The sequence below is a fragment of the Hakea prostrata genome, chromosome 9 (assembly GCF_041222555.1).
Source record: "Hakea prostrata isolate BN-2017 chromosome 9, UWA_Hpros_2, whole genome shotgun sequence".
Taxonomy (NCBI): Eukaryota; Viridiplantae; Streptophyta; class Magnoliopsida; order Proteales; family Proteaceae; genus Hakea; species Hakea prostrata.
This window is the reverse complement of record NC_142608.1, coordinates 412,949-425,610: the sequence shown is the minus strand read 5'-3', so window position 1 is coordinate 425,610 and position 12,662 is coordinate 412,949. Positions and strand designations below refer to the sequence as shown.

General features: G+C 43.5%; 1 pseudogene; it reads left to right on the top strand.

The window, feature by feature from the left end:
• The first annotated feature begins 679 nt into the window (after positions 1-679).
• The window catches only part of LOC149003859 (uncharacterized), a 32,121-nt pseudogene continuing 20,138 nt past the window's right edge, over positions 680-12,662 (top strand).

Genomic DNA, 12,662 nt, shown 5'->3' with positions numbered 1-12,662 from the left:
ATATAAATGAAAGATGATAAAAAGATTTAAACCAATCAGATGGAGCATTTTAACCAAAGAGGCCAAATGGATTGGTCATGATTCATGAGACAATACAATTGAATTTGTAAACCTACAAATTATCTAGTCAACCACACGTTTCTTTCATGGTATTTAAATGGTTATTGTGAACATAAATCTTTGTGCTCCCCGACGGGTCGCTGATCCGGACTCCCAATCACCTCACCATAAATCATCTACCACCGGCCATACCTTGTCAAAAATAACTCGTAAAGAAACAAATAAAAATATAAAAATCAATACACTTACCCGCCCCACCTTCACCCTGGCAGAAACGATCCGGATCTTCTCTCAGTCGGGGGAGCACAGAGTGCTCCCCCATGGCTTCCTGACCACAAAAACCAGTGGGTCTCACTGGTGAAATTTTTTATTTTTTATTTTTTCCAAAAAGTGTTTTTCATCGTGGGCCCCACTGATGTTTGTGGTCAGGAAGCGTTGGGGGAGCCCGTCGGGGTCGCTGATCCGGACTCGGCAGAAACCACCCTCATCTTCTTCACCCTGGCAGAAACCACCCTCATCACCACCTCACCTTCTTCCTTCACACTGCTCCTCTTCCGAGCTAAAACTGTCAAGGAAGAGTTCGGCAATGGTGCCATGTTTGATTTGACAATCGTCACAGATGAAATTTACATCTTCTAAGTTTCCAAATTTGAATCCATCGAACCCCTTGAGAATTGTTATGCAAGGAGCTCGACCTGTTCGTGTTCAAAGGCCACCTCCTTTACAAGTTCCACCTCCTTCATAGCACTCTCATTCAATTTGAGGAGTTAGCGAAATTAGATAGTTGAACTTTTATGGAATGTGATTTTCTTGGCTCTAATAGTTTCTGGGTTTTTGTGGGTTCTTTTAGTTACAAAAGCAGCAGCAAAGATTGCCAATTCTGATTACTCCAATCGAGTATCTCTCTGTGTGTTTCTATTGCACGTTGTTGCAGTAGTTTGGTTAGTGGGTTTTCTTGTGTTTAAGGGAGTTTAGGGGCTCATGGAGGACGGAAGGACTTATAGAGCACAGAAAAGGATATTAAAATTACTGGCTTCCTCAAGCTGAAGGGGCTATTTTTTTTTTTAGAGCATATTGCACTGGCACTCTAAAATGGAGGCTTTAAAGCACTGACACCTCACTTTATATTTGAAAAACACAGAGACCCAAAATTGAATTTTCTTTAGATATATTAGTCCAATTTGACAATGAAACTGTTAAGTCACTATTTATTATAGGGATATTTTTGGAATTGAAATAAAATAAACAGTGATTTAATAGTTTTCAGTGAAAAAATTTGCCAATAAAAATCCAATTTTGGGGTCTCTGTGTTTTTTAAACATAAAGTGGGGTGTCAATGCTTTAAGGCCTCCATTTTGAAGTGCCGGTGCAATTTGCTCTTTTTTTTAAGCATGATTCTTGCATTTTCTGGCAAATTTCAGTTAAATCATGGCCTCAATTCATGGTTAAATTTATAATTTGGAGCACCTTCAGTTCTTCTCGTTGGGGTCCCCCTTATTAAGGAGGGTGGACAATGCAAGTTGAATTGCATGTGATGCAGCCCAAGCTTTGACATTGTAAAACCTGCATTAAACACATGCTGCCAACAAGTGTTAAGAAAATATATATATAAAAAAAAAAAAGGGGATTTTTCATATCTCAAACACCCCCTTCTCTATCTATATAAAAGGGTAGAGGGTTTTCTCGAAACACAACACACAAAAGAGAGAATACTTAGAGAGAAAGAGGGGTGACCTCAAGAGTGAGTGAGTTGTGGTTGAGCGAAAGTTGGAGTAGTAGGTTAGTAACCTCTTCGAGGTTCAAGAATGTGAGTTGAGAGTATCTAGCTTTGGATATAGGATCAGGTTTGGATCTAAATCCGAACCTTATACTAGTTGTGTATTTTTACTATCATAGTGAGAAGTCTCATTATACCCATGGATGTAGGTAATGCTGAACCATGTAAATTATCGTGTCTATGTTTTTTGTGGTAATTTCTTTTCGTATTTCACACAATATGCATGACAACTCAAGTGTATGTTTTCGTATTTTCTTTGTCAATCCTATACACAAGTGGAAAGATGAACTAGGTATCGGTGCATGTCTTTCCCAACTGATGCGTCAAAGTTATTATTCTGATGCCGACTAAGCCTCTTCAGGTTCCTGAGACGATGAGTCCTGCAGGAAAAGTTAGACGTGGGCCGGCTCGTATGCCAGGCAGCTGCTTCCGATGGCTAAGTCAGTCAGTCAACAGCTTAAGATCCCGTGCGAGAGCTACACAAGATTATGTTCAGAGTGTATTGGATGCTTATCGGAGGGGTGAGTCCTTGTTTAAATAGTGTTTGTGTTACCTTTTCTGGGTTGGACAAGTTCCCCCGACGGAAGTTGTTGTATCTCCCTTGACTACACTCCCTTGTTGTCTATCCCATTTTATCATCATTGTAGTTGACCTTCTATTGCCATATAGGTCCAGCGTAAGTGATGCTCTTCTTAAGTTAGTTAGTGAAGGTCCCGACTTGATATCTGGTTTAGCCCCACCTGGGTCTAACGGTGGTCGGGTACAAAACTTCCCGTATCACTAGCCTCGTATCCCGTGCGATGATTGCTTCGTGCGGGATAGTATTTGGGACTTTCGTGGAGTTCATTAATTGTTCCCGCTTGAGGTGGTTAACCATTACGATGTTTGGGCTTCCTCAAAGATTGTGCCCAGTCTTGCATTGCCACGTCAAATGACAGAGTAAGTGGTCATTATGGTAGCCTCAAGAAGCTCAAGCGTCTCTTCTTATGAGTCGTTGATTCCGTTGCTTCACAACCGTTTGATCAAGATCATTAACTCCTCTTCCGGTAGTATAAATACCCCTTTCCATCTTTGTTTTGATCCATCGCTTTCATCGCTCTCGACCAAGACTTGCTCCCTACAAGCTTTTTGAGTTCAACCTGATCTTTCACTAGTAAGTTTTCTTTCCTGATCATGATGCCAAAAGGTGGTATGCGGTTTGATCCCAGTGTTCCCATCCCAAAATATCATGAGATAAAACGTCGTCCTGATGAGGGTTATGCTAGTGAGGGTGATAGTGGTCAAACGAGGGCTGTCAACCTCACAAGGGATCGTCTGAAGGATTTGCACCAATAGTCCTCGATTGAAATGTCTAGTAGTTCCTGAAGTGATGCTTCTCTCGATGATGATCCTAGGCCTTATGTGGAGATCGTCGAGTTAGCTCAGCTCAGGGCTAGTTCTTCTATTGTCCCTACTGCCCAAAGTCCTAACCCCGAGATCCCAGCCAAAGAAGACTCGAACAAAGAGATCCCAGATGATAAAACTCCTTCGGAGGGTACTTCTGAATCTGAGGATGAGTCGGCTACCCTTTCTGTTTCCTCCAGTACCCTTCATCTCGAGTCAATAGCTACTTCTTCTCATAGTCCGTCTACCTCCAAGGTTGCTCCTTCTCAATCAAGAGCTTCTCTTCGACCTCCTTTTTAACGCCCGAGTGGGTTTTAGGGTGCTATTCCCTACAAACTAGATAAGAAGAAGTTAGATGCCCGAGCCTTGGCATTGGCCCAATCGCAGCCCCGAACTCGTTGGCATGTTGACTTTGTTCAAAATACATTGGGGCCTGAGTTCTACCCCTGCTCTCTTTCTTCTATTGACCTGGATAGGTTTCTTTCTTCTTCTTTTTTTATTCCCGATGGTTATGAAGTCATTCTCCTGAGTGACTCTACTTGAGTAAATAGTCCCCCGAGCAGTTTCTATCCCCTTTACTACGATGCTTTAATCAGGGGGTTGCGTCTTCCTATGCATGAACTATTTGTTGATGTTTTGAATCACTTCTCTATCAGCCCGTCATACCTAGGCCCGAACAATTGGCATAATGTCATTGGGTTTTCCAGTTTTCGCTGTAACCTGGGAGTTGTCCCGACCTTTAGATTGTTCCATCACTACTTCTCATTGCACCCCCACACTCAGCGAGGTTGGTTCTACCTGGCTAAGAGGGTTTCTTCTTCCCTTGACTTTCAAGGGATTTTATTGAAAAAAGATAGTCTCCCGTCCATGACCAAAAAGTAGAGGGAGTTTTATTTTTTTTTCTGTTCTCCTTCTCCTGAACCCTTTCTTACCGATTTCCAAGAGAGGTCGAGAAAAGAAATTGACCTTCTGAATACCCCGTTAGGTCTGGATCCCAAGGAAGAGGATATAATTGGGAGAATTAATCAGGTTGAAGGGGACGAGTTTGTGGTCCATGGTTATTCCATGGAGTATGAGTCCGCCCTTCGACTTGTGGGGTTTTTCCCGGGTGAGCTTTCCTTATGATTGATTTTTCTCTATATATTCTATTTTCTCGACCTGATTAATTTTCTCTGTTGTGTAGTGGCTGATGATGTTCCCATGAACGACCTGTTGGCTGTTGCTAGTGGGGCCATGTCCCTGGCTCGGGCGAGGAAACCACCCTCAAAGCCGAAGCCTTCTTCTACTCTTGCTACCACGACCAAGTCTTCCGCGGCCTTGGGTTAGCCTTTTGCGGCTGCAGTCAGGATTGTTAAGAGTCCCAAAAGAAAATATTTTACTGCCCCCGAGGGGGGAAGTCTCTTGAGCACCGCCGGCTAAGAAGGTTCGGATCTATGAGCCCGGTTTTCGTGTTGGGTCCTCCTTTGTCTTTGTTCCCTGGTGGGATTTGACCAATCAGGATTCAGTCTTCGGTGACTCGAGCGTTGCTCAACGTTGGGTCAAGGGCGCCACCCTTCAGTCCAATCGAGAGTATCTGAAGGATGCCCCGAATGATGAGTTCTTCTCGGATGGGTACAGGTGATTTTTCTCCCTTTTCTTCTTTAACTTCTTTATTTTGATAATTTTGTCTAATACTTTTTCTTCGTATCTGGCCGGGGTTGCTCATTGCTTTGACGAGGCGTTTAGACAAGCTCGACACCAGACGGAGGAGTTGAAGCTTTCTAAGGAGCTTTGTCGGAAGGCTAACTACAACTTCATCTAGGCCAGGAAGGAACTTGAGGACGCTCGGGGACAGATTGCTTCTCTAAATAAGGAGAAGGCTTATTTGACCAAGAGTCGGGATAAATACAAGAAGGCTACCTGGTCTGCTGAGAAGAAACTTGACAAAGCTATAGCCGATCCGGATAGGGCGCAGACTCTTTTGGGAGAGGAGGTTGAGAAGAACAAGAAGCTAACCGAGACGGTCGAGGGACTGAGGGCTAATATGCTTGGGGATCGTCCCGGGTCTAGGAGGAATGTGATTGAGGACTTCTTCAAGACTGCTGAATTCAAGTCTTTGAAGTTGGCTCTCTCAACCCCTGCTTTTAGGAAAGGGATGAGTCAAGGGCTAAAGTTTGCCTTGGAGTAGGGCCCTCTTCTCGATCCACTGAAGCTGTCCGGGTAACTTGACCCAAAGTTGTATGACAAACTCCAGATTCCTCACCTTGAAGGTCTTCCCAAACTCGTTGCCCCAGTGATTCCTAACCCTGCGGAATTCATAGATCCCCCTTCAGAGGATGACATTGAGGATGAGATGGCCAAGAAATCTCAAGTTGAGGCTGAGGAGAGAGAGTCCCCGAGCAACACCGTTGTTAACACTAATGTGTCAATGAAGGTTCGGCTGAGCAGTCTGCGGAGGCGGGATCCACCCCGAGTCCATCCTTGAAGATTGACTAAAGTACTCGGGGCAGGATGCGCGTGACAATCCAAGATGGTCGTCAGCTCATTGGTAAGTTCATGGCTTTCGATCGGCACATGAATCTTGCCCTCGGCGATTGCGTAGAGTTTGAAGATGCTTCAACATGTTAATTACATAGTGTCGAACTTCTCCGGTGTGATCTTGTTGAATTCTTGTCTTGAACTGTATAACTCCTTGTATCCCGAGTCGAGAGACTTACTTGTATCCCGAGCATGGAAAATGGTCTTATCCCGAGCTTTGTAACTTCTTGTATCCCGAGCACGGAAAATCATCTTATCCCGAGCTCTGTATTTGAATGTGGTATTCCGAAGAATGTATTCGAATCTTTTCATGAATGAAATTTGGCTAAGTGTCTTATCATTCATGTCTATTTTTTGAGTTATGCCTTTTGCTTTATCATCAAGACTTACTCGGGAAAAACCGTTGTAAAAGAAATGTCAAGGATACAATCGAGTTCCCCCACATATCTTTGTACTAAAAATATGGTTGGGTTAGGTCCCGTGTCCTTAAAAAGGTGCCATGGATGGTCCTGTAAAAAGGTACCAAGAATGTGATCAGGTTAAGTCCCATGCTCTAGTCCTTAATGACGGTGCTATGGAAGTTTTTTCTTAAGTCCTCAAAAGAGGTGCTAAGATCGGGTGGCTTCTCGGGCCCTCTTACCCAATTCTGGCCTTATAAAAAAAGTGCTAAGTCCTTTTAAAAAAGGTGCGAAGTCCTCAAGAAAAGGTGCGAAAAATGATTGATCATGTTAGTTCTAGAGTTTTTGCGTTATGGCCTAAAAATAGTGCTAAGTCCTTAAAAAAGGTGCTAAAATCCGTAACCGGGTGGGTTCCCGGGCAGTCCTTAAGAAATGTGCGACATGTTCAATTGGGTTATTTCCCGTGTTACTGTTGAAAGAACTTTATTTGTTTTGAAAAAGATACAAAACTATTGGTAGAAGCTTCTCAAGTTGGTCGAGTTCCATGATCAATCAATCGGCTTTCCTGTTATTGGCTCTTTTAATGGCATGCTCTCGGTTTTGTTTCTTTGTCAATGATGTACGGTCCTTCCCAAATTGGGGTTAACTTTCCTTGATTCCCCGAGGTCCGAAGCTCCCGTCCTGCGTAATACCAGATCTCCTACTCGGTATCTTTGGCCTTTTACCCGAGAATTGTAGTATCGAGCTACCCTTTTCTGGTACAATTGATTCCTTTGGTGGGCTTTCTCTCAGGCTTCTGGCATAAAATCTAAGTTTGTTCTTAGGCCCTGATCATTTTCCTTTTCATCAAAGTGCCATACGCCAGGCGGAATGGTGTCTCCCTTGTAGGGGCTCAAGTGTAGTACGGTATGACCACAGGACACTCAAGAGTTCCTCAACCCAAAGAGCCCGACTCTCCTCTAGTCTCTTCTTCATCCCGTCTAGTAGTTTTCTATTTGTGATTTCAACTCGGCCTTTGCTTTGCGGGTAAGCAACTGATGAACAACGGTGTTCAATATGGTACCTGTCACAAAATGACTTGAACCCTAATCCTTCAAATTGCATGCCATTATCAGTCACCAGGATCCGAGAGATTCCAAACCTGTAGATGCTTTTTTCTTCAAAAAATTTCTCCATTTGTTTTTCTGTGATGGAGGCCAAAGGTTCAGCCTCAACCCATTTCATGAAGTAGTCGATGGCTACAACTAGGTATTCTCGATTCCTTGAGGCTTTCGGCAGCTTTCCGACTAGTCCATTCCCCATATAGCAAAAGGAGACGGGCATACGATCGAGGAGAGTGGTACTGCCGGGCCCTTTGGGATGGTACGTATTCAAGGGCATCCTTTAGCATTGGCGGCCAATAAATTCCCAAACAAAGTATTTTCTGTGCCAATGCTTTTCCGCGCATGTGAGCACCACATATACCTTCATGGACCTCCGCTAGGGCATAATTTGCCCGAGATGGTCCAACACATCTCAAAAGAGGTTCGGTGAAAGATCTTTTGTATAACTGGTCCTCCATGATGGTGAACCGAGCAGCTTGGTTCTTAATCTCTGGTTCTCCTTCGGATTAGTCGGGAGTATATCATCTTTCAGATAGGATACCAGAGGGGTGGTCCAGTCGGTATCATTCTCGATTTCCATAATTTCAGCCTCCTGTGTGCTTGGGTAGTCTAGTTCCTCTATATAAACTGCTGAATCCAAGCTTTTGTAGTTGGCCATGGATAATCGGAAGAGTTCATCCGCCTTCTCATTTTCTTTTTTGGGTATCTGTTAAAAGACTACCTGATCAAAGAATGTTTGAAGTTGTTCTACCTTTGCCGATATTTTGCCATTCATTCGTCTTTTGCATTATACTCCCCTTTGATTTGATTTATGACTAATTGGGAGTCACTCCTGACTTCCAACTCCCTTGCTTGAAGGGCTCGGGCAACCCGTAGTCCAGCGAGCACGACCTCGTATTCAGCTTCATTGTTAGAGGCTGGGAAATTGAACCTTAACGCGTAGTTAACCGTGAAGTCTCCCGGGCTTCTAAGGGTCAATCCTGCTCCTGAGCCTAAACTGCTACTTAAGCCATCCACATGTAATATCCATAGGTCAGCTTCATTAGTGGTCGTTGAATCTAAGTTTTCACTTTGCGGTAGGCTATTTTCCACTATGAAGTCGCCAAAACTTGGGCTTTGATGGTTGTTCTTGGTTTAAACTTGATCTGATACTCGTTGAGTTCAATCACCCACCCGACCATTCTCCTGGCTACATCGAGTCTTTGCAGGATCTTCTTGAGCGGAAAATTAGTTGGGACGGTAATTGGATGTGCCTGTAAGTAGGGCTTTAACTTGCGTGAGGCTACCAACAAAGCCAAGACCTGTATGTCAATATCTGGATATCTTGTTTCTACATCTATGAGTACATGACTCACATAATAGATTGGATTTTGTGTAGTTTCTCCTTTTACCAGGACAACATCACCACGGTTGGTGAAACAGCAAGGTAGACTATTAGTCTCTCCTCGGTAATAGGCCGTGCTAAGATGGGGGTTGTCCCGAGTGACTTTTTGAGCTCCTCAAATGCTTTTTGGCATTCGTGTGTCCACATGATTTCTCCCGAGTTTGGTGTGGCCTTTGTTGGCAAATGCCATGTCAGCATTTCCCACATCGGCCTCCATTGGTTTTGATGATAACAAACATGAATTACTAATTGCTATATTGAATTGTGTTGTTTTAGTTCAAAATGAGAACAAGTGGACCAACTCCAAGTCAAAGCCATATGTTCAAGTTAAGCCAAAGCCAAGATCATGCCAAGATGGACATGAAGTCTAAGTCAAGATGACCATGCCAAGATGGACATGAAGATAATCACGAAGAATGGAGTACAAGAAGACTCAAAAACTTCAATGATCAAGAGTTAGTTGGAATTAGGACTTAGGACACTCTCGCATACATGCATATGTAAATACCTTGAAAATATGTAATTCATGTCACTAGACTGACCTAGGACATAGTAGAAAGGTGTATGTGGCTTAGGTTTGACCAAAAAGTCCAAAAACCCAAGCCAAGTCCAAGTCCCAAACTAAGACAACAAAACTGTGCACCAGACGGATGACCATCTGCCAGACGGTCGACCGTCTAGTTGCTAACAACAAGTTTTGGTCACAGAAAGTCAAAGGGAGACGGAATTCCTTCTAGTTTAACTAAGCCAATAATGGCTATTTCCCAGACGGACGACCGTCTGGGCTGAAAACAGGACAATAAATGTGTCCATTTTCTATCCATTGGGGATTGGGTTAAGGCACTCAAAGGCCATCTATTTAAGCCCAATTCACCCCTTTTGAGATGGTTGACACATATACTTGATCAACTACTCCCCAAGTGATCTTAAGCTCTCAAATCACAAGCAAACAATTGTGCTTTGCCTCTCAACCTCTCACAACCTTGAAGAAATATACCAAGGTGTTTACTAAGCTTGTGGAAGCCAAGCTTGAGGTGATTGAAGACGTCGGTGGTGCATGCATTTCATACATTGAGCATACAACTCTCATTGCATCACATTCACACAAGAGGTAAAGTGTCACACCTCTTGTAAGGTAACATCTTTCCTTTGTAACTGTTTCAATTCTAGTCTAGGTATATTAGAATTGGTTTTGGGTGCTCTTGCCACTTTAACAAAGACTGATTGGGTGCTCTTGCCCATGAACAAAGATTGTAAATGGTGCTCTTGCCCTACTTGGTAAACAAAGATTGTAAAGGATACTCCTGCCTCGTAAGGATTTGATCTCTACCCACTGTATTGAAAGAGAATCATTAGTGGAATATTTTCTTGAGGCCAAGCTCAAGAGAGGAGTGGACGTAGACTTGTATAGTCGAACCACTATAAATCCTATGTTGTGGTTGCTTGTTATTGTTTAATTCATTTGAATTTTCAATTTACCTTGTATTTCCGCACAAACCACAAAATTGGGACAATCCACTATTTGCAACCGATTCACCCCCCTCTAGGTTGCACGAACAGCCTTCAATGCTTTGAAGAAAGAATTACATTTTTCTCCCGCTCGGGATATGAATTGATTTACTATTGCCACTCTTCCGGTCAAGCATTGGATTTCTTTTATGGTTCTGAGGGGTTGCATGTCAATCAAGGCCCGGATCTTCTCGAGATTTGCCTCAATCCCCCTTTGAGAAACCATGAATCCGAGAAACTTTCAGGACGAAACCCCAAACGCACACTTCTTGGGGTTCAATCGCATTTGATAAGTCCTTTAGACATCAAATGTCTCTTCCAAGTCTACTAAGTGCTGAGCCCATTCCAGACTTCTCACGAGTGTGTCATCAATGTATACCTCCATGTTCCTCCCGATCTGGTCTTGAAAAATTTTGTTGACTGCTCTCTGGTACGTTGCACCCGCGTTCTTTAAGCCGAATGGCATTACTCGGTAGAAGTAACTCTCGTGGTCTGTCATGAAGGAGTTGTGTTTCTCGTCTTCTCGACTCTTGAAGATTTGATTGTATCCCGAGTAAGCATCCATGAAGCTGAGAACTTCGTGCCCGGCCATTGCGTCGATCAGTAAGTCAATTCTGGGAAGAGGGTAGAAATTCTTCGTACAGGACTTGTTTAGATCTGTGTAGTTAGTACAGATCCTCCATTTCCCGTTCGCCTTTTTGACCATTACAAAATTTGCCAACTAGGTCGGGCACTCGATCGGTTCGATGAAACTTGATTTCATAAGTTTCTCTATTTCTACTCTGATGGCTTCATGTTTCTTGATTGAGAAATTTCTTCTTCTTTGGATGACCGGGATTGCATCCCTCTTAGTCCAAAGTTTATGCTCAGCCACCCGCCTGTCTATGCCAGGCAAATCATTTTCCGACCAAGCGAAGATGTCAGAGTTTTCATGCAAGAAGTCAGTCAATTCCCTTTTGAAGTCCTCGGGTTGTTCAGAACCTATAAAAGTTCCTCGTTCGGGAAAATTTGGATTTAATTGAATTCTTTGCAGCTTCTCGACTAGTTCCCGCCCTCTCGCATGTTTTCCTCGTCCCGATCGTCTCGAACCTCAATAGTCGAGCACTTCTTGAGCCTTCAAACCTCCATTTTTGCTTTAAGTAATTTCCGTAACACTGTTGGGAGGTAGATTGGCCGAGAACTGCATTCGCCCACTCCAACATCTGTTGGAAACTTGAGTTTCATGTGTCAGGGTGACACGACTACCTCTATTGTGTTTAGAGTTGGTCATCCTAATATCACATTAAATGTGGATAGGTCCTTGACCACCATAAAGTTGACCCAAATAAGGGTGTCCCGGGGTGCTATCCTAATCTTTAGATCCAAGTGGATTGTTCCTTCTGCAATTGCTGAAGATCTTGCAAAACCATATAGTGGTGTTGCACAGGGAGTTAGCAAATCATCGGCTAACTTTATCCTTTTAAAAGCTTCATATGATAGCAGGTCAACCGAGGAGCCTGTATCTACCAAGACTCAGTGTACTTCCGGATTGGCTATCTTGACTTTGATGATGATAGCATCATCGTGAGGTCCTACTATCCTGCTCAAGTCATCATCTGTGAATGTTATAGGTTCAAGGCATGCCAGGTTTTTTCTCTTCTTAGGCAAGTGTACTACTCCCACAAACCGGGCCTTCTGTTTTGCCTTTCTGATTGACTCAACAGTCGGCCCGCCCATGATTATGTATACGGGTGATTCCTCGCAACCTTCCTTTTCCTTTCCTTTATCAGCCTTTTTTGTGGCTCCTCCCGGGCTTTCAGATCGAGATCTTTTCTTAGGCTCTAGTGATTTGTCCCGAGGTTTACCCATCCCCCTGACATATTGACCGACCTTTCGGTCTTGGATTAGTTTCTCAATCTCTGACTTGAGAATTCAATAGTTGAAAGTGTGTTGGGCATAATCCTTGTGAAAGCGGCAGTATTTGCTCATATCCCGGTCTTCAGGTCGGGAATGTAATTTCTTGGGCCATTTTAGAGATTTCTTGTCCCAGATTTGCATTAGGATTTCCAACGGCTTTGCATTGAGTGGAGTGAAACTTTCTCATCCTTGGTCCCGTTTCCACTTGCTCTTTGATCCTTTATCCCGATCACTAGAATGGTTCTTTTCATTCTCAGGCCTTCTTTCCCGGTGAGCTTTTACTCGGGCATTTATCACCTCGTACACACTAGCCTGCTTCTGACACTTACACAGTAATGTCCCGTAAGTTTTGGGCTTATCGGTTAATAAGACTTCCAGAAGTCTTTGATGGGTTATGCCACTCCAGAGTGCGTTGTATGCGACTTGGTCGTCTAGCTCCTCGATCTCGATAGCTACCTCATCAAAACGCTTCAAAAAATTTCGAATCGATTTGCTTCGTCCTTGCCTTATGGCAAATAGGCTATCGGACATCTTCTTACTCCTGATCGCACTCCTGAATCAAGCTATGAACTTCCGGGCAAGTTCCCAGAAATTATGGATTGATCCCGGTTGTAGGCTATTGAACCACTTAATGG